Source organism: Octopus bimaculoides, chromosome 10 (genome assembly GCF_046866305.1).
Source record: "Octopus bimaculoides isolate indiv1 chromosome 10, ASM4686630v1, whole genome shotgun sequence".
NCBI classification, from domain to species: Eukaryota; Metazoa; Mollusca; class Cephalopoda; order Octopoda; family Octopodidae; genus Octopus; species Octopus bimaculoides.
In genome coordinates this window covers 66131314-66138367 of record NC_142937.1, presented here as the reverse complement: position 1 = coordinate 66138367, position 7054 = coordinate 66131314, and the positions used below count along the sequence as shown (strand labels likewise).

At 36.0% G+C, this 7054-nt stretch overlaps 1 long non-coding RNA gene across 1 annotated transcript; it reads left to right on the top strand.

Annotated features, from left to right (window-relative positions):
* The first annotated feature begins 2853 nt into the window (after window positions 1-2853).
* LOC149133757 (uncharacterized) lies at window positions 2854-5086 on the top strand. The gene is made up of 3 exons (XR_016243300.1): window positions 2854-3062; window positions 4373-4411; window positions 4695-5086. It is a non-coding gene; the product is annotated as an uncharacterized LOC149133757 (long non-coding RNA).
* Window positions 5087-7054: the final 1968 nt, after the last annotated feature.

Sequence of the window (7054 nt, the reverse complement as noted above, 5' to 3'; positions counted from 1 at the left end):
GTAGATGAACGATTCAACCACATCTAATCTTGTACCTTGGACAAAGATGTTAGGTTCCACATAGAGTTTGCCTGGTGGCTGAAAGAACATATTCTTTGTTTTTTTTAGACTGATGGTAAGTCCAAAAGCAATACAAGCTCTAGAGAAGAGCTCCAATATAGCCTGTATGTCCTCCTCGGTGTGAGCAACGAGAACTACATCATCAGCATAAAGGAGCTCTCGAACAAGGGCCAGGAATGTCTTCGACTTTGCTTTAAAGCGTTTAACATCAAAGACCTTGCTGTGATTCTGAAGCGAATATAGACACCGATATCAGTCTTGGAAAGCGTGCAAGATAGTTACAGCAAAATATATGGGAAAAAGTGTTGGAGCAGCAATATCACCTTGTTTAACTCCGTTTTCAATGGAAATTGGTTCCGATAGTGACCTATTGAAGTTAAGACGGGCTTTCATATCACTATGAAGTTGCTTAGACAAGTTGACAAATTGAGGTGGACATCCAAGTTTACCAAGAATGGTCCAGAGAAAGGTCCTATTGACAGTGTAGAAGGATTTTGTTAAATCGACAAATACCTGGTAAAGAGCTATGCGATGTTCGATGCATTTATCTTGGAGTTGACGAGCAGAAAAAATCATGTCCATTGTGCCACGACTTGATCTAAAACCACACTGACTCTCCGGAATGACAGAGGGGCATATCCACATTGTTAGTCGATTAAGTAAAAGCTTTGCTAAAACCTTACCGACTATTTTAAGCAGGCTTATACCTCTGTAATTGTCACACTCGGATTTGGATTCTTTTCCTTTGAACAATGAAATTAAAATGGCATCAACCCAGTCCTGGGGAACAGGAGCACCCAACCAGATGTCTGATACTAGATTGTGGATCCCTACAGCAAGCCTATTACCCCCGTGGAGGAGAATTTTAACTGGAATACCGTTAAGACTTGGTGCTTCTCAGTATTTAATTTTTTTTATTGTTTTTTTGATCTCATCTATAGTTGGATGTTCTATCATCTCATGAATGATATCCTTTTGGGGCAGATTACTGATGACATTTTCATCAATAACTGAAGAATTATAAAAGAGATCAGTGAAGTGCTCAATCCAACATTTCATCATGATCCTTGAAGAGAAAGCAGCTGTCTTTAGACTTGAGTGGTACCACAGATGAAGACCGAGGACCAAACACTTGTCCGATCAAGTGATATACTGTTTTCAGGTTTTTACTGTTATACGCTTTTTGGATTTTTTCAGAAATATATGACCACCATTTCTTTTTCATTTGCCGTATCTTTCTTTGGGGTGATGATTTAAACCTTTTGAGAGACTACAGTAAGGGCTTTTTATCCTCATCTGGGGCACCGATGTATTTTTGGTGCAACTTATTTTTATCTTCAAGAAGTTTATTGATTTGTAGATCGTTTTCATCAAACCAGACCCGATGTTTTCTGTTTCTGAGACCAACAACCTCAACTCCAACCTTGTAAATAGTGGTCTTAAACTGAGCCCAAGTTCCATCAAATTCTGCTTCTCCAATAGCATTTCTAAGATTCGCCTGCACCTTAGAGTTTCTTAATTTCAACACATCAACACGTTTAGGAATTTTTATTCCTTCAGATCTTATTCTACGCAGAGTTTCAATTTATCGCGTATAAGCATATGATCAGTCCCACATTCCGCACCTCGCATGACTCGGACAGTGCAAATATCTGGAAGGTCTCATTTCCTGGTGGTAAGATAATCAAGAATATGTTTTTTACATCTATAATCGTTTGAATGTTGATGATTCAAACATACTGTCGGATTGAAACATGTGTAGGATTTTTTCGGTTATTTTGGGGTTGTTTTGTTGATCCGGTTTCTTTTATCCCTATTCTCATATGTAACCCTTTTACTTTGTCTTACTTTTCCATCGTGATACAAATAAAAGAAACGAAGTATCTATTATATTTTCCTTCACCATTTTCTTTTATTAACTTTACATATATATATATATATATATATATATATATATATATATATATATATATATATATATATATATATATGTATACACACACACACACACACACACACACACACACACACACATACACACACATATATATATATATATATATATATATGAGAACGTTGGACGCTTAACCATAGCGAATCATCAGCTGAACACTTTATTGCATTAAACTGTGTCATGGTAATCAACGTGGCGCTCTAAAACTCAACAGTTGCAGTTGTACATCAAATTATATACACAAGGTATGCCATATATAAAACTAAAATTGCCTGCTTTGGTCAAAGAGTCATAGAATCATATAATTTTAAAGTATGCTGAAAAAGAAATGTAATTTAAATCCGTTTTCACTTCGTTATGACTGTCAACAGAAGAGATTTTATATAATACTTCAAGAATGTTGTTATTAATTTCTTAATTTTTAATCTGGTGCTTAGTACTTTAAAATATGACTTAAATAGTTTTTTTTTCTAAGAAGTCTGGAGGTTGGTGGTGGTCGCTGATACAAAATGTTGTCCATTTGGGAAGCACCTTTAGTGGAACCTTGGCTTAGAGTTACGGAGCCCAGCATGTCGAATTATTGCAATATTTTTAAAAGTACGTGGACCATTGATTAGGTGTGTTGGGTTCGTCATCATTAGGTCGTAGGTTCGTTTCCCGGAACGGGCGTCGTGTTGTAAGCTTGTACAGTCCTTTTCATTTCACGCTGCTCCAGTCTATTCAACTGAAAGTGAGTAACAGCGACAGCTGGGGTGGGGTGGGTGACTTTGAAACGAACTGGCATCCCATCCAGAGAAGAGTCTAATATTCTCCATGACCTAAAATTCTTGGAAATTTGCATAAACCCGCAACGGACTTAATGTTTAAAATCATAGCATAAGAAGAAACACTAGCGAGTATTTAATTCTGTCAGTCTCACTTCTGAGGAGTTCAAATCGTATCAAGTTAGACTTTACTTTCATCTCTTAGAGATCAATAACATAAGCACCGACAATATGCTATCAGCTATCCTCCATTCCTGCAGGTTTACATTTTTGTTCTTCTCAAAGTAAGTCACTGTTAGAATTTTAAACTTATTTTTACGCGGGGGTACATTGACAAAAATAATGAAGCACCACACTAACTATTTTATAGTATTTTACTTGCCCCATTCGTTAGCTTACTTTCTTCTTGATCTCTTCGAAGTCGGTAAAAAAAAAGTACAGATAATACAGTGATTTGTAACGTAGGCACAAAGCCAGAGATTTTGTCAGAAAGAACAACAAATTAAGCCCAGCTGTTGACTGATACTTCATTTTATCTACTCTGAAAGGGTGAAAGACTAATTCAACCTCAGCGGGGTTTGAACTCAGAAGGTTAATAGTTATAACTATTCCGATGCTCAAAGTACAGATAATATAGTCTCTCTACTATAGGCACAATGCTTGAAATTTTGCGGGAGGGGACTAGTCGATTTCATTGATCTCAGTATTCAATTTATTGACCCCGAAAAGACGAAAGGCAAAGCCGGTTTCGGCGGCATGTGTACTCAGAACGAAAAAAGAAGCGAAATGTCGCTAAGCATTGTGCTTAGCGTTCAAGCCGGGTCAATCCCGTCTGTATATATCTAAGACTATATTGTTCAATGTGCTCTTTCTTTGCTTTTTTTTTTCTCTTTGTACTTTTTAAGAGTATTTGTTGTAATTTGGGAGAGTTTTGGCTGCCATTTCTAGTAGATAGAATGACCACGAAAGGGCACTTTCAATTATCCTTTTGTTCGTTTGTTTGCATGTGTGTATGTGTGTGTGTACAAGCTCCTGGGGAATTATGTAAGAGTCCAATTAAAAGAAATATTCTTCAGGAATTCCTTAATTCTCATGAAATTAAATTAAAACCCTGAAGGTAAATAGGAAGACTTTTCGCCTTCACCACACCACCACCACCACCACCACCACCATCACCACCAGCACCACCACCACCACCACCAACAACAACAGCAATACGATATTCCCTTACTCCTCGTCACTTTATCTTTACTTGTTTCAAAGCTTCTTTTTAACTAGTTTAAAATGTTTTTCTCCTTTATCTCAAATTTCATATTTCTAAGCAAAAACAACAACAAAAAAATAAACAAACACACAAACAAATAATGCATTTCAGTAAAATAATTAGGTAAATCAAATAAAATGAAATAATATATTAGGGAGGAAATTCTTTAATGTTTAACAAATAAATATAATTGAGTAGGTTAAGGCTTGAAAAATCGCAAACAACATTTGTAAAATTCTTAGTAAATTTTTCTCTTCCTAATCGAAACATGCTGTAATTTATTTAATATTCTTTATCTTTTCTTCTTTGTACATTTCCTCTCTTCCACAGTTACAAGTTCTGGCGTGGATGGCGGAAACGAGTTCTTTGGTAATATCCATAAACATATTTCTGTGTCGCAAAAAGCTCACTGATTGCAGAAAGCTGTTTTTATTGATATGTGTATTGGACAACTCATTATTACTAACACACACAATTATATTTACACACACACACACACACACACACACACACACACACACACACACACATACACACACACACTTATACTAATACTATAGAAATATCTTCTAGAAATCGATATTTTTTCTTATAAATAATGACTGCCAATGTTCACCGTGCTCTAAGATGTTTTTTTTTCTTTATATAAAAGGCAATCAAACGAGAGGTGCTCGTGGCCTTTGCAGGCACCCAGCTGTGTAGATTAATGTGATTGAGGTTCACATTGAATATCTGTGAGATGATGTTTTCAGGATATACTTCGAGGAGATATTCCAGATTACTGCTCATCTGGAGCGCATTTAATACAGGAACTGAAAATAAGACGGTTGGTGGAGAAACGATTTTTCTATCAGGTAGACCAGGAGGGAAAAGTTGATCATGCAATTCAAAGAAGGTACAAATAAATGCAGTGACGACAGAAGACGTAGAGAAAAGAGGGAGAGAGTAGGTAAATATATACATGCCTCTCTCTCTCTCTCTGTCTCTCTGTGTGGAAGAGCTTAGGCTCAAAACGTTAAAGACTTTTTCACTTCCCGAGCGTTATACTAATACATCCGTTTGTTGTCTACACCACCTGTCTTCGTCTTGTTTTCTTTGTGAATTTTTTGTGAATATATATATATATATATATATATATATATACTCATACAGACATAGGGTAAAAATTAATTGATAATTAGTAATTTTACCAAGTAGTTCGGTGTGTTGAAAACCATTATCGGTAAATATATATACACAATTTAAAATTTAGGGTTCAGTAAGTATTGCTTCACCACACACCGAAAATTAGAAATAGCAGCCAAAACTACTATTTCTCTACTAAAATATGATTCCCCAAAACAGTAATACTCGCAAACTACAAAGGCAAAAAATTGTGTGTGTATATATATATATATATATATATATATATATATATAAAACAAATAATGAATGAGTATATGCATATATATATGTACAGGCATGTGCATACCTACGTCTACCTGTATATATAGGTGCATATCAGGGTACAGGACATTGCAAACAAAACGTAGACAAAAAAATAATAACCAGAGTACAGAACACACACAGGCCACATAGAGAACATTTTCCTTCATCAGCTACCCCCATTCTAACACAGGCGTTTCGAAGAGTAGGGCAGGACGCATTGTTAAAATGGCTTTTCCCATGGATCACAAATTAAATTTGGATACACAAATTAAACTGTACCATGGAGGAATGTAGTGGCGGACAGAAAACAAGTCAGGAAAACAAACGGAAAAGAAAACAAAACAGGATAACAAACGGAAAAGGCTATACGGCCAGACGTGAAAAATTATGTGTATGTGGAACGCTGTGAAGCAACGAACTGGAAGCAGGATGAAGTAAGTTCGTATGTTTGCTTGGTGAAAGCCAAGGAAGAAAAGAATTAGTACGTGGACACATGTGACCACGAGGGGTAAGGAAGAGAGAGTGGTAGAGGGAGAAACAAGGGGAGGAAGTAGAAAATAGGTGAGCAACGAGAGAAAGAGAAGAAGAGAGAAATATAGTAGTAACCGAAGGAAGAACGAGAGGGGTAAAGAGAAAGATACGTAGTAGTAACAGAAGGAAGAACGAGAGGGGGGAAAAGTTATAGAGATAGATAGAGTCGCGGCCAAATAGTGATTGAAATATGTATTGGTGAGACATAGTATGTTTTAGGAATATAAATAAAATCACTGTAAGAACCAAAAACAATGAAAAAAATTGACGATTTCCAATTAACTTAGAGTGTTAAGTTCATATTCTATTTTGACACAGAAAAGGCGTATTCCTTCCTCGAAATAATACATAAAGCTCGTCCCCCGTTGACCAATAGGTTTACAGATCAAACACTCCAACCATTTCTTGAAGTTATCGCATAGTAAGTGTACGGTTTGATCAAATAGCGAAAAGGTCATTTGCAACGATTTTATTTGTAATTATATGCCAATTACTTGCTGGTTCAAACGCATTTACAATTCTTTTCAAACAGAAAGCGAAAAATATGAAAAGAAAGAAAAAAAATCAACATACATTTTAATACCTCTTTCACCTATTTTCTTTCAAAATATAACACAAATTTATTAGATCTGGTGCAAGTCATTCATTTTACAAGGAACCTCTCTTCAACACTGATCGATACGCTTGCTTTCTAAAGTAGCAAGATTAAACAGGAATCGTACAGGGTGATCGAAGACGCTATACAAATCAAAGAGAATTTATCAGGCAAGTAATTAATTTCCAACCAAGATAATACAAAATAATGTAGCTGTAAGTGAAAGCAAATGCTTTCCTAAGGCTTCCCTTGAACCGATATATATGCGTGGGTGTGTACATAGATAGGTGTGTATGTATGTATGTATGTAGCTAACTATTTTTTGATCAGCAGTTGGCTCCAAACTCTCAGTCCTATGATAAATGTTTATACTCTACATTTTGTGTTGAATACGTAATCCTCCCGAAATGGGCATATGTTTGAGTGTGTACACATACCGTGCACGCGCACTCATGCGT